The 10,857-nt window shown below is 46.2% G+C and overlaps 2 long non-coding RNA genes across 2 annotated transcripts; both read left to right on the top strand.

Moving 5' to 3' along the window:
* The first annotated feature begins 174 nt into the window (after nt 1-174).
* On the top strand, nt 175-6,880 carry LOC308480239. Its single transcript, XR_013987933.1, has 5 exons — nt 175-189; nt 2,080-2,887; nt 4,350-4,469; nt 5,566-5,636; nt 6,747-6,880. It is a non-coding gene; the product is annotated as an uncharacterized lncRNA (long non-coding RNA).
* A 2,318-nt stretch (nt 6,881-9,198) lies between these two features.
* Nucleotides 9,199-9,739, top strand: LOC308479488. Its single transcript, XR_013987708.1, has 2 exons — nt 9,199-9,279; nt 9,565-9,739. It is a non-coding gene; the product is annotated as an uncharacterized lncRNA (long non-coding RNA).
* Nucleotides 9,740-10,857: the final 1,118 nt, after the last annotated feature.

The raw sequence follows: 10,857 nt of genomic DNA, 5'->3' as shown, positions 1-10,857 counted from the left end.
GGAGGGGGACAACTTTGTCTAGTTATTCCATTGAGTATGATCGGATCATTCAGTTGCATCCAGGAGTGGCTGCTGCTATCCTTGGGGACTGACAGGTGAAAAGCAGGAGCCCAACAGTAGGTGGAGCAACAGCCAATGTGAGGCACAGCCAACTAATTCTACTTTCGTTCCCATCTTCCTTCCTGCCAAGTTCTACAAGGGCAACACAAGGGAAGGAAGCTGAAGGTCAGTGCCCCAGCGGCGTAGCGTGGGTTGTCAGCACCCGGGGCAAGGCAAGTAATTTGCGCCCCCTAACCCGGGGCAAGGCAAGTAATTTGCGCCCCCTAACCCCTAACCTGCCGCCGCTGCCAGCTTCTTCTTGCTGCTGCCTGGGCTGGTCTGGTGTGGTTCTCTCCCGCGCTCAGCGCTGCGCTGGGCGGCCGCTGCACTGTCCCTCCCCCAGATAGTCCCTCGCTCTCTCTCCGCACCGCACGCCTGGCACCCACCCCCTCCACAGTGGGCGGCGACCCAGCGGCTCGGATCAGATTCGCACAGCCAGCACTGCAGTGAGAGAGAGTGAGTGAGCCAGGTAGGGGCAGAGAGCTGCGAGTGCGAGCGCCCCCCCCAGATGTTGTGCCCGGTGCGGCCGGCCCCCCTGCACCCCCCACGCTACGCCACTGCAGTGCCCTATTCTGAATGGGGTTGCCATATTTCAAAAGTGAAAACGCAGACACAAAAGTTCAGTGCAAAGGCATGGCAGAATTTCCTCTAAAGCTGTGTAGACACTTTTTCCTTTAAATCACATTTGAAACACATTATTTGCCTCCAGCGGCGTAGCGTGAGTTGTCAGCACCCGGGGCAAGGCAAGTAATTTGCGCCCCCTAACCCAGGGCAAGGCAAGTAATTTGCGCCCCCCCAACCCCTAACCTGCCGATCTGAGTCGAGTTGCTGCTGGCGCTGCCGCCCAAACCACGCCGCTTGCCCGGAGGAGGAGGGGGGCAGAGAGGCGAGGAAAATGCAACATGGCCCAGCAGCTGCAGCAGCAGCAGCGGAGGCGGGGCTGTGAGGAGGGGCTGCCTGGCACGTCCTCCGCGGCCCTGACGCGCGGGGCTGAGAGCCGCTGCCTGCCGGACGCCTTCAGCCCGGGCGCGCGCACAGCTCGTCGGTTCCACGAGACATGGGGCTCTGCTACAGCCTGCGCCCGAGGCTCTTCGGCGACTCCGGAGGCAGCGAGCGCGCCCCCCCAGATGTTGCGCCCGGTGCGGCCGGCCCCCCTGGCACCCCCCACGCTACGCCACTGTTTGCCTCAAAGAATTCTGGGCACTGAAGTTTACCCCTCACAGCAACCCCTAAAAAGCTATAGCTTATGAGGGGGGAAACGTACTTTCAGAGCTTTATAAATTACGGCAGTTAGCAGACTTCAGCCTTGCAGGATCTACCTTGTTTCTTACAACTAGTCCAGAAGGTGGCACTGACTGCTCCAAGAGATCCTACACCCTCTAACTTCAGAACAAAAATATAATAATATCGCGTTGCCTATTTATACTTCACTGTAGCAATCAAGCATGACACAGTATACTAAATAAGCAATAATAATTATACAATTCTCCATCTCCATCTCCATCCCCTCCAACATTTCTCCGATGAAATATGGATGTCCCATTCCATAATGATGTTACTATTTATACGCGACACATCTTACTGGGTTGCCACAGCCATTCTGGACAGCTTCCAACATATATAAAAACATAATACATACATATATATATATATATATATATATATATATGTCCCTATATAGCATTACCTTCAGACAGCTCGGGGGTTGGATAACTCCATACCCTCCAACATTTTTCAAATGAAAATGAAAATAGGGACATCCTGGGACATTCCGGGCTCATATCAGAAACCGGGATGGCTTCTCTAAACCAGGGACGTCCTGGCATATTTATATGGCGTGTTTTTAAATCCCTGCCTCGGGCATAGTCTGCCTCTACCATTCTCGACCTATTCGCAAGCATCTGGAAAAAAAAGCGGGGCAGGACTCCAAGCCCATAGAAGCCACACCCCGCGGGCTGCTAAAGACTACATTTCCCAAAGTGCCTTGAGAAGAGCATGCGCATTGAGGCGCTATGGGCTATATAAGAACCAACGGCGCATTTCCTCGTTCTTTTCACATGCGGCTTCCGCGGAGGTAAGATGTCTTTTTGGGGAAGCGGTTGGGTGGTGCGGCTGGGGAATCCTTTGCCATCGGCTCCCTTCCTTGTTTATTACACGATGCGTGCTGGTTCGAGCTGTTCCTCAGAACCCCTTTAACCCGCTTCGCCCTATATTGACCGTTTTATTTTCTCGGTTAGGAAATCCGGGGCGGGGGCGGGTGGGAATGTTGCTTCGCATTTGAAGCTTTGAGTTTTGCAACCGCCGAGGGCTAACTTGTTGCAGAGGGGAAGCTTTCTCGTTGTTTTTCCTTCTTATCCGGGGCCCCCTCGCCTTTCCTATGGGGCCAGTTCACTTGCATGCTCTTAAAAGCCCGATTTTATTTAATCGCCCCTCCCCCCGCGTATCTCAACTGGCAGCCATACCGATCGGATCCTAACTGGTGCACATGATGACTTAAAACTTTTTTCCCCATCAGAGCGTCAGTGTTGATCTCTTCGCTGTTACAGCCAGAATCGTCTGATGCACCAGTGTTTTAACAGCGAGAGGGGAGGGCGGTTGAGAGTCTCTTGAGCCCAATTCATGCAGTTTGCAAGAGCAAATCTCTATCGGTTAATCTGACTGGTGGGTGTCTTTCCGTTTAGGGCGACGATGCCGCTAGGCATGCACAGAGGGAACTGCTGCAAAAATCGAGCTGGGCGCAAGGAGGCGATGGAGTCACCCGAAACCTGCACGCAGTATGAATACACGTGTGAGTTTCCGGCTTCAATTCTATTTTTCATGGAGACACCAGCCACCTATGATGTTTTAAAGGGTTTAAGTTTGTTAATATTACACATACAAAAGGCTGAAGGCCGCAATCCTCATTTTTCAGGAGTTAAACTTGTTGAACTCCATGAGACTTGCTTTTGAGTAAGTAAACTAGGATTATACTGCCTCTTACTCTAATGCAAACTCAGTAAATTCTGCTGGCTGCATTTCTAGATGTTAACGTGGTACTAAAGGGTGGATCTTCATAGTATGGAATGCTTTGAGCTAAGTTTTGTTTTGAGTAAACACCTTAAAATTCATAATAAAACTTAATTGAGCACACATGTGAGTGCCTGATTGTTGCCTATTTGTAAATATTTTTAAAGGAAAGATTGTGATTTTTGTGTAACACTATTTTGTACTGAAGTTTTCTGTTACTAGAGTAGCACATGGGTCAAAAGTACCTTTCAATAAGGAATCAACTCAGTATGTTGGTTTGGCCTCTGAGAACAGGGTGCTAGACTAGACTGCTTTTTGTAAACCCAAATTTGTGTATCTCTGCAGAATTAATACGCAGCTTACAATATATTGGCTGTTGCTGTATTTTTGAACCCACTGCCCACATGTTTCTGGCCATTGTTACTTGGTTAGGCAGCTTCATTGTCAAATTCATTTTGGTGCTGGACTCTCAGGCAGCTTTATGGTGGGCTTAAAAGGGGTCGCATAATGGAACCAAGTATTCCAGAATCCTGATGTATAGTTGCAATTTGTCCCTCAAACTGCTGCATACGGCAGCTGGATTTAATTCCAGGAATGGCCATGTGGCCGGAAGATAGCATTCATTCAGTTGGGGGCAGTTCTAACTTCTGTGCAATTTTTTTAAAATATACGTTTTATTAGTTTTTTTTAACATATCATTTTCAACAGTAATTAAACATACTTTTACATCTTATTCAATTTTTTTGACTTCCATCAGTCCTGTCTGAAACTTTTCCGATCTAATCTTAGTATGCATTTCTTATTTTCCCTATTTTTCAAACTCATAACCAATAACTCATATCTTTTTCTGCTTTGTAACACTTCTTATATTTCTCCTTACAAAACTTCTTGTAGTCCTACTAGCGTAATTTGTTGATTACAGTTGCTCTTCAAATAATTCAAACTTCTGTGCAATTTAAGCCTTCCTGTTGCTAAAACATAAGATGGTTGAAAGTCCTTAAAACAGTAACTAGAAGTAGCCTTAGTTTCTTGTGTGTGGCAGCTGTCTCTTCCTTGCTATGGTCTCTAGCTGATGTTTGTGATGACCAACACTTTTTTCCCCATCAGAGCGACACTGTTGATTTGTTGCTGCTTTAGCCAGATCTTTGTCTGATGACATCAGCATAATCTGTTTCTACAGCAGGCTACCCTTGGTTCAAAAATAAATAAAACGACAACTCTTTGGTTTTCTGTATCATTTTTAGGATCGGAGTGAGCCTGAAGTTTAATCATTGAGGTGGGCCCATGCAGAAGAGATGGGTGACTTGAAATAAAACCTTGAAAGGAGGACATCTTGCTCTGATCCTACACAAGAAGCATGGAAGGTAGAGGGTTTGCATTTTCTTGTTCTGTTTAATTTAGAAAAGATAACCTGAGTAGGGCATCTTAGGAATCTTACGCATGTTGTTGTAGCAGGGAAGTTGATGTGTAGCACTCTCAACTTTGGTTCTCCCCCACCCATCATCTTTAATTTCTTAATTCCTACATCATCTCAGATGGCAAGTCATCAGGTATGCCTAAGCAAGGACGTATACTCTGTATTAGGGCACATTTCCCCCCATAACCCTTAAATCAACCCTAAAGTTGGCCAGTATTAAAGCCAATTATGTATATCCCACTTTTTCCCCCCAGAACCGGAACTCAAATGAGACTTGCAAAAATTAAAGCAAACACATCACACAGAAAGCTAAAAAGCTGTATAAGATAATTTAAAAAGTAATTAAACTATAATAAAATTAATATGACGTAACGATGGGAGTTGGGGGGTTAACGACGTGTGGAAGTTAAGTGTACCTAGTATAAATTAAGCAGACGTGAATAAAACACAGGACTGGTTCCCACTAAGGTGGTAAACCTTAGGCTTCAAGTGGGTCTTTACATAATTGCTCCTCAGTCAGTTTTCTGTACATGGAAAACTTAGAGGGGTGGTGAGGGCTAGTCTGGAGGTCTCCCTGAAAGCCTCGTTTTCTGTATGCAGGGACTAAATAGTACAAAGAAGCCCATGATCATGCGAGGCCCCTTCAGGATATCATTCAGCCACAGATTGATCCCAGTGCGAAGTAAGCATCTGTGTATTGGATTAAACTGTCAGCCATACATTCTTCGCAGTCTATGCAGGGTTGTACAAAATAGAACTTGGAAATCCTATTTTGAGTTTAGTTATTCCCCCGAAGTAGGCATAGCACTGGAGGCTCTGGTGTTGCAAGTGAAGTCAAAAGGCCCGTTCATACGCAGTTTTATGCTCATGTTGACTCAGTCTTGTGTGAGCCTGTCCTCACTAAGCCTTGAGGCTTATGCACTCTCCTCCCATCTTGCGTGATACCCTGCTGCCCTGAAGCATGTGTTCATTTGAAAATTCACTGGTGCGAAACAAAGCAAAATTTTCCCTTTCTTTACAATGCTCCCTATTTCTTTTTTCAGACTGCAGGACCGTATGTCAGACTGAATGCTTGGGAGGATGGCAAGGGAAATTGTGAAGTCTTCCAAGTGCTGTAAGTTTTGCAAGACCAAATGGCCATTTAGAAGAGTGTGGCAGGGCGCTCACATGGCCATGGCGTGCTATTCAGTGGTACATGATGACTTAATCTTTTTTCCCCATCTTATCGGCAATGCTGATAAAACATGCGTTCTAGCCAGATGGTCTGATTCCACTGATGTCCAAATCTTACATTGCATGCTTTTGTAATGCACTTCAAAGACAGAAGCCTAATGTAAATATTCTGCTATAAATGCACACTGCTTGCTGGATTTTCATGATGGGAGCATGAGGGTTGTGGATAATGAGAAGGTGCAGGCAACTTCCCCAAGACTGCTGACCTCTTGATTCTTCGGTTTAGTACGTAACTGGTGCAGGAGGGTAGATTTGAGATCTGCCTACCTAGTGTAATGTACATACCTATTGAATGGTTATTGCACTTGTGTGACTAGATGGATAAATGCTTTCCTTGCCTTTGAATAGCTGGCCAGTTTTATAAAACAATTCAAACAACAGTTTCGTGCTGTAGGAGCTAATGTAGCAACCTTTATTTGTTGAGCCCTTTACTGTTTTGGCTTCAGGGTAGATTTAAGAGCCCCTAAGGAGGAGATATGTTTTGTTGTTTAGCCGTGTCTGACTCTTCGTGACCCCATGGACCAGAGCACGCCAGGCACTCCTGTCTTCTACTGCCTCCCACAGTTTGGTCAGACTCATGTTTGTAGCTTCGAGAACACTGTCCAACCATCTCGTCCTCTGTCATCCCCTTCTCCTTGTGCCCTCCATCTTTCCCAACATCAGGGTCTTTTCCAGGGAGTCTTCTCATGAGGTGGCTAAAGTATTGGAGCCTCAGCTTCATAGCCATCTTCAAATATTTTAAGGGCTGTCATGTAGGAAGAAGCCTGCTTGTTTCGGGGTGCAAAGCAGCTGCTCTTTGTCACGTAAGCCAGGAAGCCTTTTTTGCTGTTGTTGCAAGCATTCATTAATAGAATAAAATGGTCATCCCCTCAAGCAGAAGGAAGACATAAGTTAGTAACACAAGTGGCTTTGTTGGCACATGAGCATGGTAATTAACTTATTCCTACCTGCGGTCAATGGGTGGCTAAACCTTCTCTGTTTCTTTCAACAGGCACAAGGGTTCCTGGTTCTTGGAATGGATGGCTTGAAGCAGAACGGCTGAGACTTGAAGGGGAAATCATTTCAGTGTCCCATGAGTGCTGCTGTACAATAAATGCATGGTTTTGCACCCTGGCAAATTAAAAAGCATCTTTGAGTTTTCAATGGTGGCACGGGGTAACATTCTCCTCTCCTTCCCCAGGAACATTCCTCAGTTTGCTGGGCTCGTCCTGACGCTGTTTCACCAGGGATTGCCATCATTTAGAGAAGGGGCAGTTGGGGGCAAGTCTACAGCTGTATGGGAAAGTGCATATTTTTAGTGTGCGTCACAACCCAGGTTTTATAGCATTTCCTGTTAAAAAGTATGTCAGTTGCAGATGCCTACTGGGGCAGACAGTCTTATAGTTGTACATATTCAGTGCTACTCGTCCCACAAATACAGGCTGCATTTCACAAGTACACATTTATTTAATGTTGCTGTTCAGTGGCTTACCAGCACTGTTCCCATTCTCTCCATTTAAGTCAGGCATAGGCAAACTCGGCCCTCCAGATGTTTTGGGACTACAATTCCCATCATGCCTGACCACTGGTCCTGTTAGCTAGGGATGATGGGAGTTGTAGTCCCAAAACATCTGTGGGGCAGAGTTTGCCTATGCCTGATTTAAGTGGTTGGGTGCAACTCTTGCATAGCTAGCAGGTAAGAATATTGTGGAAGGGAATGTCCTAGGAAGGACCCCACAATTCTATATAGGTCACCGCAGATGGAGGTCTATCCTGATGGCAGCTCATTGCATTTCTGCACACACTCCATCCTGTGTGTTGAGCTTAGGTGCCCTGTTTTAGTAGGCTAGGAACTTAATGGGACTGATTTTACAAAAAAACTTCAGTAAGTTGCCTGTCTTCCAAAACTGGAATGATTCCACATACCTGTGATTCTTGATTGGGATCCCTGAGGGGACATTGTGCCCACAGAGCTCTTTTGGGGGAAGAAGGTGTTGCTACTTTGAGACTCTTGTATATGAAACTTTCCTGTCTGTATAGCAAATAGCATTGAAGTCTTCATTGACCTTGCTAGGAAAAGCTAGGAGCTTGTCTGCTGTAGTCGGAGTGTTTTGAGTGCAGATAAGAGAGCAGGCCAGGAGGGCAAACCCCGCCAGATGTTTTGGCAGCGGGTAGACAGGTGTAGAAGACTCTGGGAATAAACAAGCTAGGAGCTTAATTGTCTTCCATAAGCTCACTTGACAGTCCAAATGGTGCCTTTTATCACAATCTGCCATGCTTAATGTAGTATAGGGAGGACATCTGTACATCAAAATCGCATTCGTCTTAGGGGAGGCTAGTCACTTGTATTCCTGTATTTAACTTGTGCTCAGAGCAGCCCTGCAAGGCACCTCCTTTTTTTACCATTTGACATGAGACACTGATGTGTGTTTCACCAATCAGGTTTGGATTCAGTTGCTGTTATATACCCACATCTTGAAATTTATGGCATTTGGGTGTCAAGTTTCCCCAGGACTTGGCAAAAGCATTTTGTCTCTAATTGGCTCTGGGCCAATAGATGCCGATCTTGATTCTCCTACATAAGGATCTGATTGCTATGCTGTTTACCCACTTAGAGAATGCCTCCAATTGGAAAGACTCCAAAGCAGGGGTCTGCAACCCGCGGCTCCAGAGCCGCATGCGCCTCTTTAACACCTTTGCTGTGGCTCTGGGGTGGAGGCGAGGGGAGGAGGCGCACTTTCCGGGTGGAAACACGCAAAAAGCCGCTTACGAGTGGATCACTCCCTTATCTACTGGGGGCGCCTTGATCGCGCCGAAAACCTCTCCGTTTGGATTGCTTGCTGCCTATCCAAGTCGATTCGCTGCTGGGAGCCCAGCGCGCTACGCAAGCTCATCGCCGCATTTTACCTTTCCTGGGGAGGACTCGGCGCGCCTGGCAGATCAGGTTGTGGGGTACTTTTATTTCAAGTCGCGGTTGTGTGGAATTTGTGCTTTGTGACCGTTTGAAGCGCGGGGGGGGGGGTTCTTGGGTGGCTGGGCGGCACGAAGAGAGGGAGGCTTGTGGTAGCGTCGGGGCTTGTCTCTAGCAACGTAAGTCCTCGCTATTTGGTCACACGCGCAGCATTCTCCTTGTGGGGGTGAGGTGGCTTCGGCGCTCCAACGCTTGCTTTGCGGGCTGCTTGCTTTAACGCGGAAGGTTGAGGCTCTAAAAGCGTCGGAAGCAGCTGTGCTGTTGCTGGGTAACTGGATCGTCCCGGCAGCCATCTTATCTGCCCACGTGTCTTCTGAGGCGGCCACCATCTTACTATAGGCAATTCCACGTGGGAGTTAGTTGCCTGAAGCCCCTTTTTAGTTGCTTGAAGCCCCTTTTTAAACTTAAGCAGGGGAAAGTTTGGTGAATAGCTAACGCTTTCCTTGGGGAACGTTATGCAACAGCTTCTTGCCAGTCTTGGTCGTCCTGCCTTTGTAAGCAGGCTGCATTGAAAGGGGGCATGTACGCTGGTCACTGTTTTGAAGGGGAGTGAAGAACACACACTCAAAAAAAGGTAACTTGTTAATTTAACGTTTATTTCTATGAGGAGGAGTAATTCTGAGGGGTCAAACAAAGAAATAATAAAAAGTGTCAAAAAAGGTATTTTTATAATGACGAGGATGGCATTGGGCCCTCATTATTAATTATTATTTACATCAGGCACTGATTATGATTTATGGTACACTGGGGCCCTGATTAATTTTCTGTGGCATTTTGGGGCATTGATTATTGGGCATAGCAAATTTTGCTATGGGGCCCTCTGATTTCTAATTACGTCCCTGTTTTGGACCCCCGGTAGGCCAGCCATGGATAAAGGCAAGAAAAGAAAAATTTCTCAAGAAAACAGAATGTTTAATGATACATGGACAGAATCATTTGCATTCTCTACTGACAAGACTGGTTTACCAGTATGCTTAATATGTGGTGAGAAATTTGCAAACAACAAAAAGTCAAATATTGCAAGACATTTCCAGAATAAACACACAGCCTTTGCTGAAAAATATCCAGATGGAGATGAGAGACGAAAAGCCGTTGTAGAACTTATGAGGAAGGTGGATAGGAGCAAAAATAATTTCAAGAATTGGGTGAAGTCTGCAAATTCCACAACATATGCTAGTTTTGTAGCCGCTCAGGAAATAGTCAAGCACGGGAAGCCGTTCACAGATGGAGATTATATAAAAGAAGCATTCATTAAGATTTCGGAACATCTATACATGGACTTCAAAAACAAGAATGAAATTGTGCAGAAAATCAAAGACATGCCTCTGTCTGTGAAGACTGTTAAACTCAGAACCCTAAAAATGGCAGAAAACATTAGCAAACAGCAAATTCAAGACATTAATTCAGCTGTGGCGTACTCCATCGCCTGTGATGAGTCCAAAGATAAAGGTGATATTGAACAAATAGCGCTGTTCTGCCGATACGTGAACTCTTTTGGGCCACAGGAAGAACTGATTGAGCTGATACCACTAAAAGACCAAACAAGGGGTGAGGATATCTGTAAGGCTGTCCTGGACTTTTTAAGTGCTAAAAAAATAAACACCAACCACCTGGTCTCAGTGGCTACTGATGGGGCACCGAGCATGAGAGGAGCACAGAAGGGCTTTGTGGCTCTACTGCAGAAGGCACTGGGTAGAACGCTGCTGTCATTTCATTGCATCCTGCACCAAGAGGCATTGTGTGCTCAAACATTTCCCCCCTGAATGCACAAAAGTGATGGATGTGGTCATTCAGATTGTTAGTAAGATAATGGCAAAGGGTTTAAACTACCGCCAGTTGCGTTTGCTATTGGATGAGGTGGAAAGCACATATTCTGACCTCCTGCTCCACAACAAGGTCCGGTAGTTGTCCAGAGGCGAGGTGCTAAAACGCTTTGTCACATGTTTGGAAGAAGTAAAAACCTTCCTGGCCAGCAAAGAGCTTACCTTTGCTGAGCTGGAACAGCCAGAGTGGCTGGAAAAATTACATTTTATGGTAGACATGACAGCCCATCTAAACACGCTAAATACAACCCTTCAGGGGAAAGGAGGCACAGCCCTGCACATGCTGGAGGAGGTTTTGGCATTCGAGCGCAAGTTGACAGTGTTTGTCA

The sequence above is a fragment of the Podarcis pityusensis genome (genome assembly GCF_964106645.2).
Source record: "Podarcis pityusensis genome assembly, chromosome: 6".
Lineage (NCBI taxonomy): Eukaryota > Metazoa > Chordata > Lepidosauria > Squamata > Lacertidae > Podarcis > Podarcis pityusensis.
The sequence above is the reverse complement of the archived record's forward strand: the minus strand, read 5'-3'. Positions and strand labels throughout refer to the sequence as shown.